At 46.1% G+C, this 25,063-nt stretch overlaps 1 protein-coding gene across 2 annotated transcripts in view; it reads right to left on the reverse strand.

Annotated features, from left to right (window-relative positions):
* The window catches only part of DGKD (diacylglycerol kinase delta), a 114,741-nt gene that overhangs the window by 89,260 nt on the left and 418 nt on the right, over positions 1 to 25,063 (reverse strand). The window lies entirely within an intron of this gene.

The raw sequence follows: 25,063 nt of genomic DNA on the forward strand, positions 1-25,063 counted from the left end.
ATATCTATTTGCCTTTTTAATAGAACAAACACTTAAGGTCTATGAGACAGACACTAATATTCTGAGTGACAAATAAGACTCCAGGTCACTAAGGGACCAAGTAATCTGTCCAAGGTTAAACAGCCAATGACAGACCACAAAAGAAATGTCAGGCCTCCTCACTCTAATCTCAAACCTTCTTCTAGGGTTTCAGTTCAGTTCAGTTCAGCTCCACAATAAACAGGAAACAATCAGAAAACAATCTGTTCACAAGGCACAGGCATGGCCAACATATCCAAATGTTAGTGCATATCCAAACATACCCAATAACCTTTAAAACAACAGGCTATTTTAAAAGCTTACTGAGGGAGTGCCCACCGAATCGACTGCACACATATAACACAAGCCATTCTTACCTTTTAACCCTCACACCAACTTTGGAGGCATATAGTAATATTCCCATATATTTTATAGACTAGGAAACTGAGGGTCAGAGAAATTAAGCAACTCACTCAAGGCCACAAAATTAAGCAACTCACTCAAGGCCACATGGCCAGTAAACAGAAGACCTGAAATTCAAACCCAGAGCCTAGGCAGCCTGGCCAAAAGCATCTGCTGGCAAGTCTATGACCCTCCATCACGGGGCTGTCTCCCACACCAGATCAAGACGGTCCCAAGGCTATGGTTGCCTTACTGCTCTTACTTACTCACCTTAGTCACCCGGTGCCCAGCACTGAGAATCCTGAGGAAACTTTCCGCAACATATTATAAAGGGCTCATATACCTAAGCTATAAAAAGGCTCTTAAAACTGAGAAAAAACTAACAACCTGATTGGAAAATGGGCAAAAAAAAATAAGAACAGACACTTCACAAAAAAATAAAACTGAATAGCCCTCAGACACAAGAAAAGATGTTCACCCCAGCTCATGACAAGAGAAAAACAAAACACAACTAAAATACTATTTTCACCATCAGACTGACACAAAGAGAACTGGAAAAAGGCAGCACACTCTGGGCGCCTGTGAAGAAGACCGGCTGGTCAACTACAGGATGAGGTGAGCCCTGGGGACGGGAAGCCAGCAACACCCCACAGATCAGACGTGCACTGCCCTCAGGTCCAGCAAGCCCGCTCCAAGGAGCCACCCTCACAGACACTCCAGCAAAACCACAGCAGAGGTCTGGACAAGGACAGGTGCTGCGAAATAGCACAGTAAGAGACCAAAAGGAATCCAAGTGGCTGAACAGACTCTGGCACAGTCAGGAAACAGAGCGCTACCCCGCTGGGAGAGGGGTGCGGTGGTCCCTGTCAAACTATGGAATGACCTCTAGCTCACAGCGAAGGAGGCTCAGAACAAGCACGGAGTATGCTGCCTATGTGTCAAAAGGATGTGTGTGTGAGTGAGCGTACAAACAGAAATTAAACTGAAAAGCAAACACGGGCACATATTATTTTTAAATTTTCAACCGGGAACAATGGAAGAACAAACCAAAATCATAAAATAATAAAAATGGTTACGTAAGGGCAAAGAGGACAGGGTAGACCAGACCGGGGAGGAAGCCAGGCCTCCCGGAAGACACGCCAGCTAAAAGGACTCGCCCAGAAGGGCAGCGTCTGCGGGGCAGCAGCCCCTAGGGGAGCCCACGTCCGCGGCATCCCTGACGGTCCCACTCCATCTGCACGGCCACCTCCTAAGGGAGGCCGTGCGGACGTCTCCGCTCCGCAGAAACGTGCAAGGAGGAAGGACAGCACCGGCATCCGTGCCGTCGCCCACTCCCCCAGGACCTGAGTCCTCATCACCGTCTCCCTCAGTCTTCACCACCCTGTGAAGGGCCACTACCCCCTTTCACTGATGAAGAAACTGAGGCCCGGAGAGGACCTATATCCATACAGGAGGGACAGAGGCAGAGTTCAAACCCAGGTCTGCCTGATTTCAGGTGAAAAGAACTCACTCTTCCAGGGTGGACACATGGGCAGACACGCACAGCTCAAGGCACAACCTCCTCCACGACCCACAAGGTTGGCCTCCAAACACACGCGGGGGCTCAGTGATGGCACCGAATACTCAGCCCACCTCTGGGAGCCGAGAGAGGAAACTCCCTCTCCCCAGGGACCTGTGGAATGAAACGCACTTCTCCTTCCAACAAATATTTATTGAACACTTAGTGAAAGCACTGCTAGGAATACGATGATGAAGAAGACAGGACCCTTGATCTTTAAGCAAGCAGCATGCTGGTACAAAGTAAAAGGTATCCTAAGAGTTTATGTTAAACACTCAGGAAAGAAGAAGGGCTCAGGGGTGGGGCCAGACGACACAAGAAAGAGACAGCGCTGACGATGTTTGGACTGGCGACGACTCAAACTCTTCTCCCTGCTCTTGCGTACATCTGGACATTTCCATCATGGGGGTACAGACAGGGTGCTCTGGGAGCTCAGGTGTGAAGGAAGCACAACGGGGGCTGGAGTGCAAGGCCCGAAGCCACTACCGCCTGGGTCAGAAGCAGCCGCAGCCCTCGGCCCAGTCTCCTGACGGGCCGGATCCCCGACAAGCAGGTGCTGCTCAGAGCAGAAGACGTCTAAGGAAACAGCTCAGACACTGCCAAGTGCTACACAGACGTTAGAACAGCACCCTAACCATCATTACTCAGCTTCCTCATTCCTGGGCACGCGCGCAACCCAATGCCCCCTGGCCCGTTTTCAGACCTCAGGTGGAAATAAAGTCCAGCATTAAACAGTCCAGTGCGAGGCTGACAGGCCGACTGAAAGTTCCTTTTATTTTATTTGAGGGCACTCGGAGTCCAGCCACTGCTAACACCTGCCAGTAACATCCTGAGACAGTATCCTTCCAGCGTGCTTTCAGTGTATAAATAAAACAGAAAAATGGGGTTATATGCTATACAAATTATTTACTAATAATCTGCTTTTCCAAATAATACATTGTGACTGATCTGCTTTTATTTTCCATTTCGTTTCTCTACAACGTACTTCAACTTCATTTACTCAGATGCTTAAGGATGCTGACGTAATTATGAATATATCTAAGAAACCGACAGTGTTTCATGCATCAGTCTCAACATCAAGCTAAACTGTACCTTATTTATCCCAAGACCTTGAGCTCTCTGCTTATGTTAAGCTTTTTATTTTCAACAGAGGAGTTAAAAGTTTAAATCGAACACAACTAAAATGTTCCATATAACATACACACTGGGATTCTGTGAAACTTAAATCCTGTGTTTTCAAAAATCATGCCCTTTTGCATATGTGGCTCCGTACATTTAATCTGCTTTGGCCCAACATTTCGAGCTGTGCAGCTGTGTCTCAGGACAGGCCAGAGAAGTAACTGAGGGCAGACGCGTCTCCACCTCCCGCTCCCAGCACACAGCAGCCACCACGGCGAGACGGACGCTCTCAGTGGAAGGAACCGTCGATTGAAGGGGAGAGTGTTACGCTTTTCTGTTTTCTTTAGCACAAAATAATAATGATCACGCAGAAAAGAAATAAAAATAATCCAGACTACACCAGCCAGAGTGACCCCTGACATGGGTTTGGAAGCTCTCAACTTTGCACGCAGCTGGATGTCTATACACACAGGCTCTCTACTCTCCCAGCGTCGCCAAGTACCATCCAAAGGACCACTCTCTGCCAGCACCCGAGTGGGTGAGGAGGCCAAAAGGGGGTCCTCGCTCTCCCACTTCCCAGTGCTGCTGGGTGCCTCAGCCCCATCGTGGCAACCTCCCTGCAGTCATGAAGGCGAGGTGAAACCACCTGGGCACCGGGCAGGGAGGACCAGCGCCAAACAGGTGTCAGCCAATGTCATTAACTCCCTGAGTTAAACTGAAAACGTTTCCGGGCCTGCAACGTTTTGTATTTAATGGTGCGATAAATGTGTTGTCCGTGAAGCTTTTTCCACATTTAAGATTAGCTCCTCGAGGCAAGGTCCCACCAGCGGAATTACCAGGCAAGAGTATGCAGTTCCTTGGGGTTTCTCACACACGTCACTGAATTGCTTCTACCCACATGTGCTGCCAGAGGGCAAAGCAGCTACAGGGTTTCTATAAACGGCAAGATCCCGGCTCATACACAATACTGGTTAAATACAAAAAGACACAGAACGTATGACTAGCAGACTGTTAAAAAAAAAAAACACTCAGGCAATTATGACTCACACCTCAGTCTTGACAAACGTCGGACTTCATACAGTACATGAAAACTCTGAGCCACCAGAGGAGAAGCGAGATAAAGAGCTATTTCCCAGACTTCTTCTCACTCAGCTTCAAACACAGAAACTATCAAACAGTGATGGATTTAATTCGGCATTTATTTCAAAGTTCTCCAAACCATAGAAGGAACTGAATTCACTCTCAACTGTGAAATGCAGTAGAGTTTCACAGCAGTAAAAATTCTGAGATGCAGATATTTCCCGTGTAAATGTATTATAATCATCTGTAACAATAGTTCTACCAAGAATCACTCTGGGACTTCCCTAGTGGTCCAATGGTTAAGAATCCGCCTTCCAATGCAGGGGATGGAGTTCAATCCCTAGTTTGGGGACTAAGATCCCACATGCCGTGGAGCAACGAAGCCCACGCACGGTAACTAGTGAGCCCAGGCACTAGATACCCACTGAGCCCAGGCACTAGGTACCCACTGAGCCCAGGCACTAGGTACCCACTGAGCCCAGGCACTAGGTACCCACTGAGCCCACGCACTAGGTACCCACTGAGCCCACGCACTAGGTACCCACTGAGCCCACGCACTAGGTACCCACTGAGCCCAGGTACTAGGTACCCACTGAGCCCACGCACTAGGTACCCACTGAGCCCACACACTAGGTACCCACTGAGCCCAGGCACTAGGTAACCACTGAGCCCAGGCACTAGGTACCCACTGAGCCCAGGCACTAGGTAACCACTGAGCCCAGGCACTAGGTACCCACTGAGCCCACGCACTAGGTACCCACTGAGCCCAGGCACTAGGTAACCACTGAGCCCACGCATTCTAGAGTCCATGTTCTGCAACAGGAAAAGCCCATGTGCTGCAACAAAAATGAAGCACAGCCAAAATTTTGAAAATTAAAGATAAATTTAATAAATCAAGATTGCCGGGAGAAATATCAATAACCTCAGATATGCAGATGACACCACCCTTATGGCAGAAAGTGAAGAGGAGCTAAGAAGCCTCTTGATGAAAGTAAAAGAGGAGAACAAAAAAGTTGGCTTAAAGCTCAACATTCAGAAAATGAAGATCATGGCATCTGGTCCCATCACTTCATGGGAAATAGATGGGGAAACAGTGGAAACAGTGTCAGACTTTATTTTTGGGGCTCCAAAATCACTGCAGATGGTGATTGCAGCCATGAAATTAAAAGACACTTACTCTTTGGAAGAAAGGTCATGACCAACCTAGATAGTATATTCAAAAGCAGAGACATCACTTTGCCGACTAAGGTCTGTCTAGTCAAGACTATGGTTTTTCCTGTGGTCATGTATGGATGTGAGAGTTGGACTGTGAAGAAGGCTGAGCACCAAAGAATTGATGCTTTTGAACTGTGGTGTTGGAGAAGACTCTTGAGAGTCCCTTGGACTGCAAGGAGATCCAACCAGTCCATTCTGAAGGAGATTTACCCTGGGATTTCTTTGGAAGGAATGATGCTAAAGCTGAAGCTCCAGTACTTTGGCCACTTCATGCGAAGAGTTGACTCACTGGAAAAGACTCTGATGCCGGGAGAGATTGGGGGCAGGAGGAGAAGGGGACGACAGAGGATGAGATGGCTGGATGGCATCACGGACTCGATGGACGTGAGTCTTAGTGAACTCCGGGAGTTGGTGATGGACAGGGAGGCATGGTGTGCTGCGATTCATGGGGTCGCAAAGAGTCGGACACGACTGAGCGACTGAACTGAACTGAAAGATAAATTTAAAATATCTTCAAAAAGAAAACAATTACTACTGAGACCATTCCAAAATGGCCAAGATAACCAACCAATCTGCAAAAGTGCACTAGCTGGTTATAAGTATTACAAGGTATAGAGCTTGAGAAGCAGAATCCAGTTGAAAAAAAAGAAGCCCTCTTCAACCAGTGGTGCTAGGACAATTGGATACTCACAGGCAAAAGAATGAAGGTGGATCCCTACCTCACACCTCATGTAAACATTAACTCAAAATGGATCAAAGACTAAACATAAGGTCTCAAACTAGAAAACTTACAGAAGAAAACTTGAACATAAACCTTTTTGACCTTGGATTTGGCAACGGTTTCTTAAATATGATACCAGAAGCACCAGTAAAATAAGAAAAAAATAAACTAGACTTCATCAAAATTAAACTTTTATGCATAAAAGGACACCATTAAGAATGAAAAGACAAAATTCTAAATAAAATAGTAGCAACTGAATCCAACAACACATAAAAAGGATCCTTCATCATGATCAAGTTGGATTCATCTCAGGTTCACAAGGATGGTTCAATATACACATGTCAATCAATGGGACTGTACCAACACCAACAAAGGGAAAGACAAAAACCACATGATCGTCTCAACAGGCAGAAAAGCATTTGATAAATTTCAACATCCATTATGACTAAAAAGAAAACAAAAGCTCTCAACAAAATAGATACAGAGGGAATATAACTCAACATTTAAAAAAGCCATTTACAGTAAACCCACTGCCAACATAATACTCAATAGTGAAAACCTTGACGTCTTCCCACTAAAATCTGGAATAAGACAAAGATGTGAACTCTTACCACCTACACTGAACACAGCAATGGGAAGTCCTAACCACAGCAATCATAGAAGAAATAGAAAGTGTCTACACTGGAAGGGGAAGAGGTGAAACTGTCATCATTTACAGATGACATGATAATACATACAGAAAATCCAAAAGAGTTCACACAAAGCCTATTAGAACTGATAAATGAATTAAGCCAGGCAGCAAGACACATGATTAATACACAGAAATCTGTTGCATTTCTTTACACTAACAATGAAATATCAGAAAGGACTCCATGTTTTCACTGCCAAGAGCCCAGGTTCAATCTCTGGTCAGGGAACTAAGATCCCACAAGTGATGTAGTGTGGTCAAGGAAAAAAATAAAACCGTTATATTACAGAAACGCAAACAAAGCTAAAATGAAGTACCATCTCATCCCAATCAGAATGGCCATCATCAAAAAGTCAATAATGCTGGAGAGGGTGTGAAGAAAAGGGCATCCTCCTACACTGTCGGTGGGACCGCAAATCGGTACAGCCCCTGTGGGGCACAGTGTGGAAGTGCTCCTTCCACAGTGCTCCTCTTTTCTTTTAGGGAAAAGACTGAAAACAGTTACCACGTGACCCGGCAATCCCACTCCTGCATACAACCAGAGGAAACAATAGTTCAGAAAGACACATGCACCCCAGTGTTCACAGCAGCGTATTTACAACAGCCGGGACATGGAAGCGGCCCAAGTGTCCATCAACAGAGGAATGGACAAAGATGTCTGTGTGTCACACACACACACAGACACACACACAATGGAGTATTACTCAGCCATAAAAAGGAATGAAATAACATCATTTGTAGCAACAGGGGTGGATCTAGAGATTATCATACTAACTGAAGTAAATCAGAAAGAAAGATCAATATCACACAATATCACTTGTATGTGGAATCTAAAAAAATGATACAGATGAACTTATTTACAAAGCAGAAACAGACTCACAGACATAGAAAACAGACTTACAGATACCAAAGGGAAAGGGGAGAGGGATAAATTAGGATCTTGGGATTAACAGATACACACTACTATATATAAAATAAACAAGGACCTACTGCATAGCACAAGGAACTATATTTAATAGCTTGTAATAACTTACAATGGAAAAGAATCTGAAAAAGTGTGTGCACAAATACATACATTATAACTCCAGTATTCTTGGGTTTCCCTGGTGGCTCAGACAGTAAAGAGTCCATCTGCAATGTGGGAGAGTTGGGTTCGATCCCTGGGTGGGAAGATCCCTGGAGGAGGGCGTGGCAACCCATCCAATATTCCTGCTTGGAGAATCCCCATGGACAGAGGAGCCTAATGGGCTACAGTCCACAGGGTGGCAAAGAGTTGGACATGACTAAGCAGCTAAGCACGGCATAAATATACATACACACACACATATATATATGTATGAATGACTTTGCTGTATACCAGAAACTAACACCACATTATAAATCAACTATGCTGCTGCTGCTAAGCTGCTTCAGTCGTGTCTGATTCTGTGTGACTTCAATAAAAATTTAAAAATAAAGAGTGAAAAGACAATCCACAGCAAGGGAGAAAATATTTGCAAATCGTGTAACTGATAAGAATCTATTATCCAAAATATATAAAGAATTCTTACAACTCAACAACAAAAAGACAACCCAATTTTTAAATGGGCAAAGGACTGGAATAGACATTTCTCCAAATAAGATATGCAAACAGCAAACAAGCACATGAAAAGATGCTCAACATCATCAATAACTAAGGAAATGCAAGTGAATACTATGAGACACCACTCCATACCCTTCAGGATGGCCATATCAGAATCAAATTTTTTAAGAAAGAGAGAGGAAGGAAGGGCAGAAAATAACCAGTGTAGACAAGCATGGAGAAACTGGAACTCTCAAACACTGCTGTTAGAAATGTAGAATGCTGCAGCCATTGTGAAAAAGTTTGGCGATTCCTAAGTAAGATAAACATAGAACTAGCCAGCAGTTCCACTCCCTAGGTATACACCCGAAAGAACTGCAAACAGACATTCAAACAGAATCATTCATAGCAGCTCTCCTCGCAATAGCCCGCAATTCAAATAGACATCAATAGACGATCAGATAAAACAAATGGGATATCGTTTCATAACAACGAATATTACTCAGGCCTAAAGAGGAATGAAGTACTCACACAAGCTACAACATGGGGGAGCCTTGAAACACTGTGCTAAGGGAAAGGTGCCAAACACAAAAGGTCACACACGTATTTTACGATTCCATTTATAAGAAATACCCAGAACAGGCACACTTACAGAGATGGGGAGCTGGTTAGCGCATGCCAGAGGCGGAGGAAGAAGGGGAATGACTTCTCAATGGGGACGGGGTTTCAAAGTGGGGGACAAGAAAGTCCTAGAACTGAAAGTGGTGACTGTTAACATACTTAACGCCAATGAATTATACATTTCAAATAATAAATTCTTTTAAAAAGAAGGAAAGATAAAGAGAGGGACCCTCTCCCATCTTGCCCCCAGGACAAACAAAAGCACTGTTTATCCTGGAGGCTGAGGTACACCTCGCCATGGAGGAGCCAGGGAGCCAGGCTCAGGAAAACCGCCACAGCCCAAGGGCCCTTCACCTTCAGACACTGAAGAGCAGAGCCAGCCTGATGAGGGTGATGGCAGGTGAGCCAAAACGTCCCCGCTCAGACTGAGGGGGCGGGGGGATGTCACGGGCCTGGGGCCAGTCTCAATGGGACTCACGTTTCTCCCAGGGCCAAGCACACGGCTAACCGCAGTTCCAACCTGAAGACCAGCAAACAATAGTCAAGATCATTACCTCAAAACAAAAACAATAAAAATGAAGGCAGGAGTTTGAAGATATACCATACAGCACATACATAAATCTGAAATTAATTATTACAGAAAACAGAGGACCATTTTAGAAAATACATGCTTCCTGTAAAAAGATTACAGGAAGACATGGCCTCTACTGAAAATTTTTAAAAAAATTTTAAAGAACAGGGAGCACCAAGGAGAACAGGATGAAACTGAAAGATAACAAGCTAAGATACAGGCCATGACCACGACAGGGAGCAAACACAATCACACCATAGCAGAATTAAAATTCACATGGAATGGGGCTACAAGGGAAATGTATGCTGCCCCCTGAGGGGGCACAGGGCAGAACCGAGACTGAGATGCCCACAGAAGGCTGTGGGCGCGGTGGAAAGGAGAAATCCACATGGACAGAGTGGTGAAGGGACAGATTCTCTCACCTACCGACAGTAAGAACACCCGGAAGGAGCATCAAGTAAATGGAGATACAATCATCAGAGGCAGAGAAGACAGAGCTCCCCCCTCGTTTATTAATACTGCCCCAAAACGGAAAGCAAAGAGCTGCCAGCGTGACACGCTGAAGTCACCGGGGAATGCCCATCCCAGACACAGGCAGAAGGACAGCATCGCACGGGGCCGTCCCCTCTGCCTGCAACCCACCTCTGGGCTCCGGCCTGAAGACCCAAAGACAGGTCCTGACTCAGCAAGCAAGTGCTCAGACACCAAACGGCCAGCTGGAAGGAGCTCTCCTGGGGAAATGGGGACTTACAACCGATTATAAATAAAAAGTCATGAATCCACAGTGACAACTCCCCCTCCCCCAGCAGAGAGAGAGAGGGAAAGGGGGAAAAAACTCATTTGCCTCCACTAGGGATGACTATCCTACCAAATCCTTACCTTGAAAATTAGTTATTAAACAGAGAGAATCCAGCAATTACCGTGCTTTGGCAGGCAGAACTGCAGTTCCCCCCAAGCCAGAATAACCAACAGATAACTGTGGAAGAGACCACAGAAAGCCAAAGGATGGTGGCAGGTCCATTCTTCAAGCTCTCTTCCAGGCAAATTATTATGCATAAATGCTGAAAATCATTTGGCAAAAAGGTTTTGGATAAAAGGATTATTTGCAGTGTCCAGGAATCGCCTCACAGATACCTCCTAACCACAAAGAAGGAAATCTGCATTTCCAGTACACATCCAGCATCTCCACAGAAACCAGAGACAGCAGAGATGACTCGCCGGCCAGGGCGCGGAGCATCCCACACCTAGGGTACCTGTCCAAAATGCCAGCCCCAAAAGGCCTGAGTCTTCAAACTGAGTCTTACAGCAAATACAGAGCATAAAAGAATGACGCAAAAAAACCCATGAGGAAACATTCAAACAAGTCAAGAAGCAGACTTTACAAGACAACTGCTCTTGTCTCTTCCAAAAGTCAGTGTTGGGGAGGGGAGGGCAGGGGAGGGGTTGCTGAACGCAGCTGTTCTAGATTAAGAGAATAAAGAGATACAGCTACCAAGTGCAATGCATGAATTTTGATTGGCACCTGGTTCCCAAAAGGGAGGCTAAAAGACATTTTGGGTACAACTGGGGAAATCTAAAAAAGATATAGATATTAGAAGATTACAATTAATATCTTAGGTGAAATAATGGTATATAGGAAATGTTCTTATTTTTAGGAGTCCTTATTAGCAGGAGATTAGGTGTAATAATCAGTGACAGACTTTATTTTGAGGGGCTCCAAAATCACCGCAGATGGTGACTGCAGCCATGAAATTAAAAGATGTTTGCTCCTTGGAAGAAAAGTTATGACCAATCTAGACGGCATATTAAAAAGCAGAGACATTACTTTGCCAACAAATGCCAGCCTAGTCAAAGCTATGGTTTTTCCGTTAGTCAGGTATGGATGTGAGAGTTGGACTATAAAGAAAGCTGAGCACTGAAGAATTGACGCTTTTGAACTGTGGTGTTGGAGAAAACTCTTGAGAGTCCTTTGGACTGCAAGGAGATCCAACCAGTCCATCCTAAAAGAGACCAGTCCTGAATATTCATCCGGAGTACTGATCCTGAAGCTGAAACTCCAATACTTTGGCCACCTGATGTGAAGAGCTGACTCATCTGAAAAGACCCTGATGCTGGGAAAGATTGAGGGCGGGAGGAGAAGGGGACGACAGGATGAGCTGGTTGGACGGGGTCACTGACTCAATGGACATGTGTTTGAGTAAACTCCGGGAGATGGTAATGGACAGGGAGGCCTCGCATGCTGCAGTCCATGGGGTCGCAAAGAATCAGACATGACTGAGCAACTGAACTGACTGAACTGAGGTGTAATAATGGACCACATAGGAAATGAACTGTCATTTTTAGAAGATACACACTGAGCTATTCAGGGATACACTGTCAGGATGCCTACAAATGGTTTAGTAAATCATTTATTTATATTTTATACGTACAGATAAAAGCATATTTGGCAGTGTTACCAATTACTGAATCTTGACACTAAGTATATTAAGTATATGCTGTATTGCTATTCTTTTTAATTTTTCCCAATCAAAAGGTTGAAGAGCTTTCTTTATAAAGGTATTCTTCACAAAACATAGGGTACAACCATTACACAGGATAAGAGAAAAGGGATTTTAATAGCATGGATAAATGCTCATAACATTAAGTGAACATTTACATATAGTTTCAGTAGATTGAACGTATCCAGACAAAGAGTCAGAAGGACGTTACCACCGTGACCATAAGGCTGGCGCTGGCGGGCCCTGCGGGCGCTGAAAGCCCTAACTGGCTTTCCTCCTCGCCCCCGCCCCCGGCTCGCCCTCAGTCCTCCCACGACGGGCCCTCCTCCTCCACTCACCCCCAGACCCGCCGGGCCCCCTCCTCTGCCCACCGCTCTCCGGCTCAGGCCTCCTTTCCGCATGGCTGCTGGAGGGCTGGAGGGAGCTCGGCAGGAAGAGGCGCGATCCGGCAGCGAGGGGACCCAGGCAGCTTCACGGCACACCGCCGAGCTGCTCTGTGTCCCGCGCCTGCGAAACTGGCACAGAGGAGAACAGCGGGGTCCCGCATGCCACCCCGGCAGGGCTGGTCCTCACCGGTCCTCACCCACAGCTCCTCGTCAGAGAGACGGGGCTCCGTTCTCCAGGCACGTGCACCACAAGCCGCACCATAACCGAGGGCTCCCTGTCACAGCCAGCCAGCTCTCTCAGCACCACCGCCCCGGCCCCGGCCCCCATCATCTCGCACCACAGGGGCCAGCCGCGTCCACGGAGGCGGGCGCAACACAGCCTGAGCCTTTTCCGACCGGGGTCAGACGCCTCACTCCTTCCCAAGATCTCACAGCAACAGCGTCCCAGTATCCCCGAGCTCCCCGCGAGGCCTCCTACCCAGCTCCCAGCCCCACAGCACGATCAAGGGCTCCGCGACCCTTGCTAACGCTACCCACGCCAGCTTTCTATCAGCCTCTTGATTTCCCCAAGCTCCTTCTGGCTACAGGGCCTCTGCATATCTCTCCGGCCAACTACCTCCTCCTCATTATCTTTTTTTTTTTAAATCTTTTTCAGTACAACACAGAGAATACAGTCAATATTCCATAATAATTTTAAATGGAGTATGTGAAAGTCACTCAGTAGTGTCTCTTTGCGACCCCATGGACTGTACATACATATACAGTCCATAGAATTCTCCAGGCCAGAATACTGGAGTGGGTAGCCTTTCCCTTCTCCAGGGGATCTTCCCAACCCAGGGATCAAACCCAGGTCCCCCGCATTACAGCTGGATTCTTTACCAGCTGAGCCACCAGGGAAGCCCAAGAATACTGGAATGAGTAGCCTATCCCTTCTCCAGGGGATCTTCCCGACCCAGGAATCAAACCAGGGTCTGTCTCCTGCATTGCCGGCAGGTTCTTTACCAACTGAGCCATCACAGAAACTGTTAAATGGAGTATAATCTATAAAAACATTGAATCACCATGTCATACACCAGAAACTAATATTGTAGATCAACTATACTTCAACCCAAAAATAATCTGGGGACTTCCCTGGGGGTCCAGTGGTTAGGACTCTGCACTTCCAATGCAGGGGGCAAGAGTTCAATCGCTGGTCAGGGAACTAAGATTCCACACTGTGGCACCACAAAAAAAAAAAAAATTATTAAAAATATTTTTCATTAAAAATAGCAAAAATAAAATCCAAAAATGTATAAATTATTACAAACTCAGAACCCAACTAACCACCACCTAAGTCAAGAAACAGCACTATCGGCCCTGGAGACGCCCCCTTCTCTCAAGGACCACGCAGTCACCACCCACCTCTTCCCACCCCACCCCTGCTCAGACTTCTCTGGGAAGCAGCTAAATGGGCAGCCTAAACACCTTTCTATCCTATCTGTTCTGAGCCAGATGTGAATGGAATCATACAGAATGCACTACTTGATGTCTGGCTCTTTTGGCCAGACAATATTAATGCTATGATTAATCCTTAAGTCAGCAGGCAGCGGCAGTACACTTTCACTGAGGGACAGCACCATCTGGGAAGAAGACACTGTCATTTACCATCTACTGCTGGGCCACTTGGGTGGCTTCCACTTTTGAGCTGGCACAAATAATGTGCGTGAGTGCTGTGTGCTAAGTCACTTCAGTCATGTCTGACTCTGTGCGACCCCATGGACTGCACCTCGCCAGGCTCCTCTGTCCATGGGGTTCTCCAGGCAGGAATGCTGAGTAGGTTGCCACTCCCTTCTCCAGCGCATCTTCCTGACCCAGGGATGGAACCTGGGTTTCCTGCACTGCAGGCAGAGTTCTCACCGTCTGAGCCACCAGGGAAGCCAGTATCAATGATATACTAGGAACATTCTTGCACACGCCTCTTGGAGTACAAGTGCTTACATAAGCTCTTAGAGATACGTCCAGAAGCAGAACTGCTGAAACATAGGGCATGCGTGTCTGCAACTTTAAAAGTGAGTCAAGTGAAAGTTGTGTCTCACTCTTTAAAACCCCATGGGCTATACGGTCCATGGAATTCTCCAGGCCAGAATACTGGACTGGGTGGCCATTCCCTTCTCCAGGGGATCTTCCCAACCCAGGGATCAAACCCAGGTCTCCCGCATTGCAGGCAGATTCTTTACCAGCTGAGCCACAGGGGAAGCCCAAGAATACTAGAGAGGGTAGCCTATCCCTTCTCCAGCAGATCTTCCTGACCCAGGAATCGAACCAGGATCTCCTGCATTGCAGGCACATTCTTTACCAACTGAACTATGAGGGAAGCCCAACTTTTAAAGTCAACTTTAAAAGATACTGCTAAACTATCTTCTAAAGTAGTGCTACCAACTTAATATTCCCACCAACAGTACATGAGCATTCCCTTCCCAAGATCCTTCCTAACACCTGGAAGAGACACCATATGGAAGACACAGGGCAAGGTATTAGGGGTGGGAAGGGGGCACATCCATGCCTTCTCTGGGTGTACCACCCTCCCAGCATATTAATGCATTCGCCAACCCAGAATCTCCCCAAATCTCCTTGCTAAAACGGGTTTTTATAACTCAAAATCTCCAGTCCCACTTGGACCAGGGAAGTTGGACAGTAAGACTGAAAGATCTTAGGTCTAACTTATCTGGTCTTTACCAGCATAAAATGAAAGTGAAGTCGCTCAGTCGTGTCCAACTCTTTGCGACTCCATGGACTGTAGCCCACCAGGCCTCTCCATCCATAGAATTTTCCAGGCATGAGTACTGGAGTAGGTTTCCTTCTCCAGGGGATCTGGGACTGGACCCGGGTCTCCCGCATTGCAGGCAGATGCTTCACCATCTGAGCCACCAGGGAATCTCCTATCAGCATAAATTCAGGCGTAAATAAATAAACTCAGGATCTTCCCCAACCCAGGGGCTCCAAGGCTGCCCTCGAGCAAATCCAGCCCGGCACCTATCTCTGTAAGAATGCAGCCACGCCCATGCCGCCTCTAGCTGCTCTCACTCTGTATCTGCCTCAGAAAGAGTATATGGCCACAAAGCCTGAAATACTTTCTACGTGGCCCTGTAGGGAAAGCTCCCCGACATCTCTCTCCCCTTTCCAATTTGGGTAGGAATGAATGTTGAGTTTTTATCAAGATGTTTCTCCTGCATTTGCTACCATAAGTATTAGCCTCAGGCTCTAATCCTCCCCTTCCCTTGAGGGAACATACCTGAGAAGTGTTATCCCTGCCTTACAGGAGCCCTCCAGAACTGGTTAGAACAAGCCAGGCCAAAGATGGCGGGAAGCCATACAAGTAAATTTTCAAATTTACTTGTATAAAGTTGTTTATAATACCTGCTCAGTGATGTCCCTTTTTCATTCCTAACACTGTTTATTTGCCTTCTGTATTTTTCCTTGATTAATCCTGCTGGGGTTCATCAATTTCATCACATTTTTTTTTCCTACCAAAGAATCAACTTTTGCCTTTGTTGATCTTTTCTAGTGAATGCTTTTCATTTCCTTGGATTCTGCTCTTCATTACTGCCTTCCTTTTGAGTCTAACATGTTGCTACTTCTCTTCTAACCACCTGATATACAGCCTGGCTCATGGATTTTCAGCAGTCTTCCTCTGGTAACATAAGTACATTTAAAGTTATAAACCTTGCTCTAAAGATGACTTCAGCTGTATCCCATTAGTTACACTGATATATTTTTTCTATCATTCAACTAAAAATATTTTCTAGCTTTGACTCATAATGTTACTTAGAAACAAATTTCTAAATTTCCAGATACACAGGGGTTTTCATTTTATTGATTTCTAGCTTAATTCCACTGTTGTTAGAGAATACCACAGTCTGTATAATTTCACTCCTTTTTAAAGTTGTTGAGAACTGCCTTGCGGCTAGAACATAGCAGACTATGACCAATACATCTTGGATTTTTTAAAAGAATTTCAATTCTCCAATTAATTGGTAGTGTTCTCTATACGTCCATTAAGTCAAGCTTAGTACTCGGCTGCTCAATTTTTCTGTATTTTTACAAATTTTTGTCTGCTTACCATAACCATCTGCAACAGGTCTGTTTAAAATATGCCACTATGGGGACTTCCCTGGTGGCACAGTGGTTAAGAGTCTGCCTTGCAGTACAGGGGACTCAGGTTTGATCCCTGGCCCGGGAACTAAGCTCCCACGTGCCGCAGAGCAGCTAAGCCAGTGCACCACAACCAGAGAGTCCATGGGCCGCAGTGGAAGATCCCACATGCCACAGCCAAGGTGTGACACAGCTGAATTTTAAAAAAAAAAAAAAAACCCACATGATCATAGATTTATTTCCATAACACAGTATTAATTTTTCTTCTAAAAATTGTTAAATCACACTAGATATATAGATTTTAAATCATATCTGAAATAAACCTTTTATCTTTTATCAGTATTACATCTTTATCTCTAATAATAAATCCTTCCTTCAAAGCCGATTTGTCCAACACTGAAACACTGCAGCAACTTCCTTTTGGTTGGTCTGCAGCACAGCATTTTTGCCCCATCCTTTGACTCTCCATCTTTTTATATCCTTTTGTTTTAAACATGTTTCGTCTAAATAACCTAGTTTGCTTTTGTTTTCTTACCTGCCTGACAATCTTGACTTTCAACTGAAAGAATCGAGTTTGCTTACATTTCACAGGATCACTGATACACAGGGATTTCAGCCTGTCCACTTACTGTCTGCTTTCTCTTTGTTCCACTTACTCAATGTTCCCTTTTCTCCCCTGCTTTAAAAAAAAATTATTAAATTATAGCTGATTTATAGTGTTGTGCTAATCTCTGCTATACAGCAAAGTGATTCTGTTATAAGCATTCTCTGTCGTTATGGTTTATCACGGCATATCCCTGTGCCATACAACTGGACCTTGCTGTTTATCCCCAGTACATTGCACCTGCAAACCCCAAATTCCCAATCCTTCCCTTTCCTTTTTGTCTCCTTTTCTGCCTTCTTTCAGATTTGGCATTTCTTTTATTCAATTTCTCTTGCCTTTCTGCTTAGAGAGCACATCACCCTTCACAGTTTAGTGACTGCTGCACAGATGACAATATATATTCCTGACTTGTCTAATATTAATTGGCTCTTTTCCTGAAAATTCAAGGAAAACTTTAAACAGTTTTATTCCATGTACCTTCTTTCTGACTTGCAGGCCACTGCTATGTATTTTAACTCTACATATATTTTAAACCCAAAGATATTATTAATTTTAACAGGTGATCATTCAGTGTTTCCCACACAGGTGCCCTTTTTGTAGCTCTTCATTCCTTGCTGAAACACTAAACTCTCACCAAGGACCATCTTCCTCCGGCCAGACACAAACAAAAACCCCACTTGACGTTTCTTTCATTACCGGTCTGCGCACAAAAAAGACTGATTCTGTTTATTTGAAGATGTCTTTACTTCGGCTTTATTTTCTGAAGGATCTTTTGACTGAGTAAGAATTCGGGTTAGCAGTAAGTTTCTTTCAGCACTTACATTTCTCCTGCTTCCATGGTTTCTGTTAAGAACACAGCTGTCAACCTGACTGCTGCTCTTCTGAGGATAATCTGTCTCTCCTTGCTCTCAAGCCTCCTCTACATCTGTGGTTTTCAGCAGTTTTATTATGAAGTGACAGGTGTGGTTTTCTTTGTGTTCACAGGGCTAGTGAATCTGTGGGTGGTGTCTTTTAATAGTTTCAGGAAGTTCTCAGGCATTATCTTTATAAGTGTTGTTTCTCCCCAATTTTCTCATAAAAGACCTTTTCACTGTTATCTGACTCCTGCCCTATCTGCTAATTTCTGCTTTTTTTTTCTAATGTCTCCAGGATTTCTAGTGGGTATTTTCTTTTGAGCTGTCTTCTGGGCCACTAAATTCCTCCTTCAGCCATGTCTATTCCACCGTTCCTTTGAGAATTTAACTCCGATTGTTACATTTTCCAGTTTTAGAATTTTCATTTGGTTCCTTCTTAGTTTCCAGTTCTCTGCCAAAATTCTCAATCTGGCCTTTATCTCCTTAAACATAGTAAGCACAGTTATTTTAAAACCTGTGATGTCTGGAGTCCCTGTTAATCTGTCTTTATAGTCTGCTGTTTCTGTTGGGTTTAATTCATGTGGCCTTACCTCCCATGTGTCTGTTCTTCACTGAACACGGAACAGCGAATTTACAGACGGCTTGTGAAAATAACTGGAGGACTGCAGTTTCGTCTGCTGAAGACAGCACGGACTCTGGCATGAACTTTATGTCAGAGACCTGACCTGACATGATGTGGACCGGGGCTGCAGCCCCGTGGAAGTCCTAATTCTAATCCTCCTCACTCCTAGGAAGCTGCTTTTCAGGATTCCAGACCAAGTGAAGGGAGTTCACCCGCCACTGCCGCCTCGTGACAGATCCTAATTCCTCAGCTCCTGAGACATGTCTGACTGCCTCCCAGAGCTCCGCCACCCGGCATGCCCTTCAGAGTCGGTATATGCCCTGTGTCAGTCTCCTGGGGCTGCCCCATAACCAAGGCCCCACACTGGGAGGCTTAAACCCAGGGCAGGAGGCTGGACGTCCGGAGGCAAGGTGTCAGCAGGGCCACACTCCCTCCAAGGATCCAGAAGGGGTTGCATCTATTAACAAAACCTCTTCTAACAACCCCAGGTCCCTAATTTGTGAGAGCACAGCTCAAAATCATGAGCTGTTTTCACATGGCCATTTCCCTGTATGCACCTTTGGGTCCAAATCTTCCTCCTCTTTCTTTTACAGAGTGAGCAGACATTTGATTTAGAGTCCACTCGTCACCTAAAGAGCCCTACAGTCGCTATGCAATTATCCTGTTAACGTCTGTCTTCAGACTATTAGCTCTAGGAGTGTTTTTTGCCGTTCAAGAAGGTACCCCAAGTGCCCAGCACACCAAACAAAGTTAAAGTGTCCACTACTGGCTGAGCTAAACTGAATCTGTGAAATAAGGAAAACAACACCTAGCCCGTGGTATGCCCAGTTTTTTCAAAAGATATTCACTGTTAATTGTCCACCAGATTCGTTTCTATTTGCTATTCTGGGTGTGAGAAATGAAGACGCACCCAGGTCAGCCTGAACTCGGGGACGAGGGATTCTGGGAGATGGCTACTATTAAAGATATAAAAAGTGAACAATCAGAAAGACAGAAATAATCATAATAGCAACCATTTACTGAATGCTCTTAATATGCAGGCACAATACTAGATCAGTATTGCACAGACTATTCCATTTGATTTATGAATTATTTCTATTTCACAGACCTGAGAACTATTACTATCGTCGCTACTTTACAGATATGGAAATTGAGGCTCAGGAACACACACCTGATGTTGACTGTAACCATTGCTTACCCAAGAACTAGTATTTTCCCATTCACAGATGAAGAAGCCAGGTCTTAAGAGGTTTAGAGACTTGATTGTGATCACGTGACTCATACGGAGGCAAGCAGGATGTGAATCAACTCCATTTGACACCACAGTTTAAACTCAAATATTGCTACACACTAGCTTTAAAAACCCTTCCACTCCACTTCACACCCACTGCTGCTGCTGCTGCTAAGTCGCTTCAGTTGTGTCTGACTCTGTGCGACCCCACAGACGGCAGCCCACCAGACTCCCCCGTCCCTGGGATTCTCCAGGCAAGAGCACTGGAGTGGGCTGCCATTTCCTTCTCCAATGCATGAAAGTGAAAAGTGAAAAGGAAGTCGCTCAGTCGTGTCCGACTCTTCGCAACCCCATGGGCTGCAGCCCACCAGGCTCCTCCGTCCATGGGATTTTCCATGGACGTGGGGTGCCATCGCCTTCTCCGTCACACCCACTAGGAAAGCTATAATCAAAAAGATAAAACAATTGAGGACGTGGAGAAACTGGAACCTTCATACCTTGCTGGTGAAAATGGAAAATGGTGCAGCCACTTTGGAAAACAGTCTGGCAGTTTCTCAAAGACTAAGCACAGAATTACCATGTGACCCAGGAAATCAACTCTTAGGTCTATAAAACCAGAAAGAAACATATGTCCACACAGAAATATGTCCATGAATGTTCACAGCAGCAGCAACCAGAATAGGCAAAAAGTAGAAATAACCCTAATGTCCATCAACTGATGAATGTAAAAAAAATGTAGTATGTCCACACAATGGTACATTATTCAGCAATAAAAGAAAAAGTACTGGCACAGCCCACAACGAGGATAAATTTTGAACACATTATACTAAGTGAAAGAAGCCAGACAGAGAGCGCACATACCACATACTACTTTTATACAAAATGTCCAGAATCAGCAAATCCACAAAATAGAAAGCAGACTAGCAGTTGCCTAAGGTTGAGAAAGTTGGGAGGAAATGGGGAGTGAACGCTAATGGTTATGGGTTTCTTTTGGGGGTGATGAAAATGTTCTAAAATTAACTGTGGTGATGATTACACAACCGTGAATATACTAAAAACCACTGAACTGTACACTTTAAATGAGTGAGCTATATGGTATGTGAATCTTATCTCAGTAAAGCTGTTTTAAGTGTTTTACAACTTGAACATTTTACTTAATCTCTACTAGTCTTTATTTCACAATGGAAGAAATACTGTTTTTCAATTTGAAATCAGGAATATTTAATGCACAAAGCCAAAAACGTTAACTTTAAAAAAAAAAAAAACTTAAATTAAGCCCTATCTGAACTGTTAAGGCTTCACAGAATCAGAGTTACCTACTCAAATTTCAGAACACCTGACAATGTGTTAGCAAATTAATTTACCAGAGTATGAGTTCCATTTTCTATCTCTCACACTAGCTATGTGATCCTAGAAAATACTGCGTACTGCAGTAGGAAATGAAAAGAAGCAATGTGTTTGCTGGAGGCAGTTAGAACATATGAAAATGTGAGACATCCGTGAAATGGGAAACTAATAAATGACCATCCCAAATCTCAACTTACCGGAGCTCAAACGGTAGCACCCTGCTGGCTCAGAGGGTAAAGCGTCTGCCTGCGATACAGGAGACCCGGGTTTGATCCCTGGGTCAGGAAGCTCCCCTGGAGAAGGAAATGGCAACCCACTCCAGTGCTCCTGCCTGGAGAATCCCATGGACGGAGGAGCCTGGTAGGCTACAGCCCACGGGGTCGCAAAGAGTCAGACACAACTGAGCAACTTCACTTAACGTCTTCACTTCAAATGGTAAAGGGACTTCCCTGTAGCTCAAACAGTAAAGAATCTGCCTGCAATGCAGGAGACCAGGGTTCAATCCCTGGGTCAGGAAGGTACCCTGGAGAAGCGAATAGCAATCCACTACAATATTCTTGCCCGAAGAATTCCATAGGCAGAAGGCTACTGTCCTTGGGGTCGCAAAGAATCGAACACAACTGAGCAACTAACACTTTATACATAGGTCATTAAGGTCTTGTTTCTCAAAGTCTGGTCCATGAACCAGCAGCAGCAGCATCACCTGAGAGGTGATAAATGCAGAATCTCAACCCCCACTGCCAGACCTACTGCATTTTATCAAGATCCCCAGGGAACCGATCAGCACATGAAAATTTTGAGAGGAACTGTTGTAAGATACTGCCTTTTCTTTTTCCATTAAGATAGCTCTAGCTTGCAACGGGACTAATATTTCAGTGCAAAAATGACACACATACAGCTCTGATCCTGGGCCAGCTTGTCCTCAGTTCCCTTCCTCACTCTTCTGCTCTATTCCAAACTGCAGAGGGGCTGAATCCCCACGGGCTAGGTTCCCATGCAGGACGGGGTTGGGGGGACGGGGGGCGGGGGGGGTGAGTCTCCAGCCACCGCCAGATGGCCCACGGTGGTCCCTGCCCCTGGTGAGGGGTAGGTGCTTCTCGGGTCTGAAACACGGCCTCCTCCCCAGGTCCTCTGGCTCCAGGGTGGCAGTGGTTTCCCATCTGCTTCCTCGTGGCAGGGTTGCCTCACTGCCCACTGTTTGCGTTCTCAATTTTTCACCACCTGTACGACCACTTCCCTACACTGAATGAACTCCCTCTGCTTCACATCCTTAAAGTGGGTAGATCCTTTTCTGAATTCCGAATGACACCCCATACTATTCTGGATATTTCCTCTGTGCACTATGTATAGCAGAGGAATTTTCTGAATGGCTGATCTGGAGGTTGAGAGCCACTGCACGCACAGCAAACCTCACATTCCATCAATCTCTAACAACACAAAAGAAAACTCAGCCTTAAGCTGTTTGTACAGCAGATGTGGCTGCATTCAGAAACCCAAGTCCTCGGGGTGTATTTTTAACACTCTACCCATCACTCCTCCTCAACCAGAACAGCTGGTATAACAGCTATTGTTTTAAGGGGGCAGGGGAGCCTCCTGAAGCACAGAATGCGGGACAAACAGTGGAATCTCTGAGAACTCAAATCTTACTAAGCTATACATCTATAGTTTATAGATATAAATCTAAGCTATAAATGATCCACTCCATACTGGGCACACGCCATGCCCAAGGACCAAGCAGCAGGAGAGAACCACTCCCATCAGTACCAATGAGGGCTCTACTTGGGAGATCTTTCCAGAAGCAGACGTGACCCATCCCTCTCATGCTCTGAATGACCCTCAGTGGCTGCCTCTTGCCTAAGGCCAAAAACCCAGCTCCAGGCCTATCCTTTCAAAATCCAGCCTGATCTGCTTTTCCAGCCTCTTCTTCATTCCTCTCAATCTGACCCCCTCACCTCTGACCATTCCCAGGTGTCCCTAAACCTGTAGATGTTGTTGTTCAGTCACTAAAGTCGTGTCTGAACTTTTGTTACCCCATGGACTATAGCCCGCCAGGCTCCTCTGTCCATGGGATTTCCCAGGCAAGAATACTGAAGCGGGTTGCCACTTCCTTCTCCAGGGGACCTTCCCGACCCAGGGACTGAACCTGTGTCTCCTGCGCTGGCAGGCGGATTCTGCATTATTGAGCCACCTGGAGCCATTCATCTATGTGGGAAGTCCTTCTCTTCCTTAATTTCTGACAAACTCTTTCCCTCAAGATCCTGCCTCCTGGGGTAGTTGGATTCTCTGTCCTCAGAGTTCCCACAGCATTACTACATCATCCTGTCGTGTGGACACGTGTCCATCCCCTACAGCCTGGGAACCCCCAAATGGAGAAACTGCCTTCCATCTTGGGTTCCTGACGATAATTCAGATCCAGACCCACAGTTCCTATCAGTGACACTTACCCTCTCCACCTCCAATTGTGTAAGAAGGGCATGACACTTAGATAACCAACTTGTGGTCGGCGGGGATTGGTGGGGGAGGGGAAAACGACAGTTCGAGGAGTTTGGGGTGGACTTGCACACACTGCTCTATTTAAAATGGATCACCAACAAGGACCTACTATAGGGAACTCTGCTCCGCGTTACAGGGCAGCCTGGATGCAAGGGGCGTTTGAGGAAGAATGGATACATGTCTATGTATGGCTGAGTCCCTTCCTTGTTTCCCCTGTAACTATCATGACATTGTTAATCGGCTATACCCCAATACAAAATAAAAAGTTTAAAATAAAATTTTAAAAAAAGAGAGAGAAGAGGATGACAGATCACACCCAACACAATGGGTGCTAAATAAGTTAACCCATGTCAAGTGCTGTCAAGCTAACCCAAGAAAAGTTGCCTGGCACGCAGTAAGCACTGGGGAATGACTACCACTATAATTACTACTCCGACTGTTAACACCTGGAACAAAGAAGGTGTTCAATACCTACGTGCTGAATAACTGGAGCACTTCACAATAAACGTGTTTGTAACGTTAGGGCCGAAGATTACCCCCACACACAACACACACACACACAGAGGTATCAGAGGCCGAGAGAAGATGATTAAGCCAGAAATGGCTCCCACGGTAAAAGTACCAGCTGAACTCGCTGGCGGCAGAGGAAAAGCGCACCGCAGCGGGATGAGCAAGTCTGCCAGCCCGGGGCTGCCCACGGACCCCGCCTGCCCTCAGCCACCTGTCCAACCACCTGCCCGAGGAAGCCGCGCGCTAACACAACAGGGCTCACCTGTTGTAGCAACCCCCCACCCCCACCCCAAGCAGTGGGCAACGGAAACCGCGAGGGGAAAACAAAGGGTGCAACTTTACTCCTGCGGAAAGGAAATGCGTCTTTCTGCAGCTAACACTCCGAGCCCGGAGTTCTCCGTACAGAGCGAGGTGCCAAGCGGGGTGCGCAGCCAGGGACAAGCCCCTGGTCCCCAGCTCGCCCAGGGAGAGAGAGGGAGACGGTCGGGGGACGTGCATCTCTGGCCCTTTCCCGCACGAAAAACCACGCGAGGAGAGGGAAGGGGAGGGAGGAACCCCCACACCCGGTTCCAACCGTGTTTCTCGCGGGGGGGCGGGGGGAGGGGCGGGAATCACACAGGTGAGCGCAGAGCTCCCAGCGGGATCCAGCCCTCTCGGTGCTCAGAAATTCCGTGCAGAAGCCGCGGTCCGGCTGCGCTCGCCGGCGGGGCGCAGCCTGGAGCCCCCGTTTCTGGTGAGCTCGCCCCCTCAGCCTGTAAGGCCTGCCCTCCGGGTGCTCGCGGCCCACCCCGCCGAGCGCCCCGCCCGCCCGGCCCCCGCGCGGTGCCCACCTG

Source organism: Capra hircus, chromosome 3 (assembly GCF_001704415.2).
Source record: "Capra hircus breed San Clemente chromosome 3, ASM170441v1, whole genome shotgun sequence".
Lineage (NCBI taxonomy): Eukaryota > Metazoa > Chordata > Mammalia > Artiodactyla > Bovidae > Capra > Capra hircus.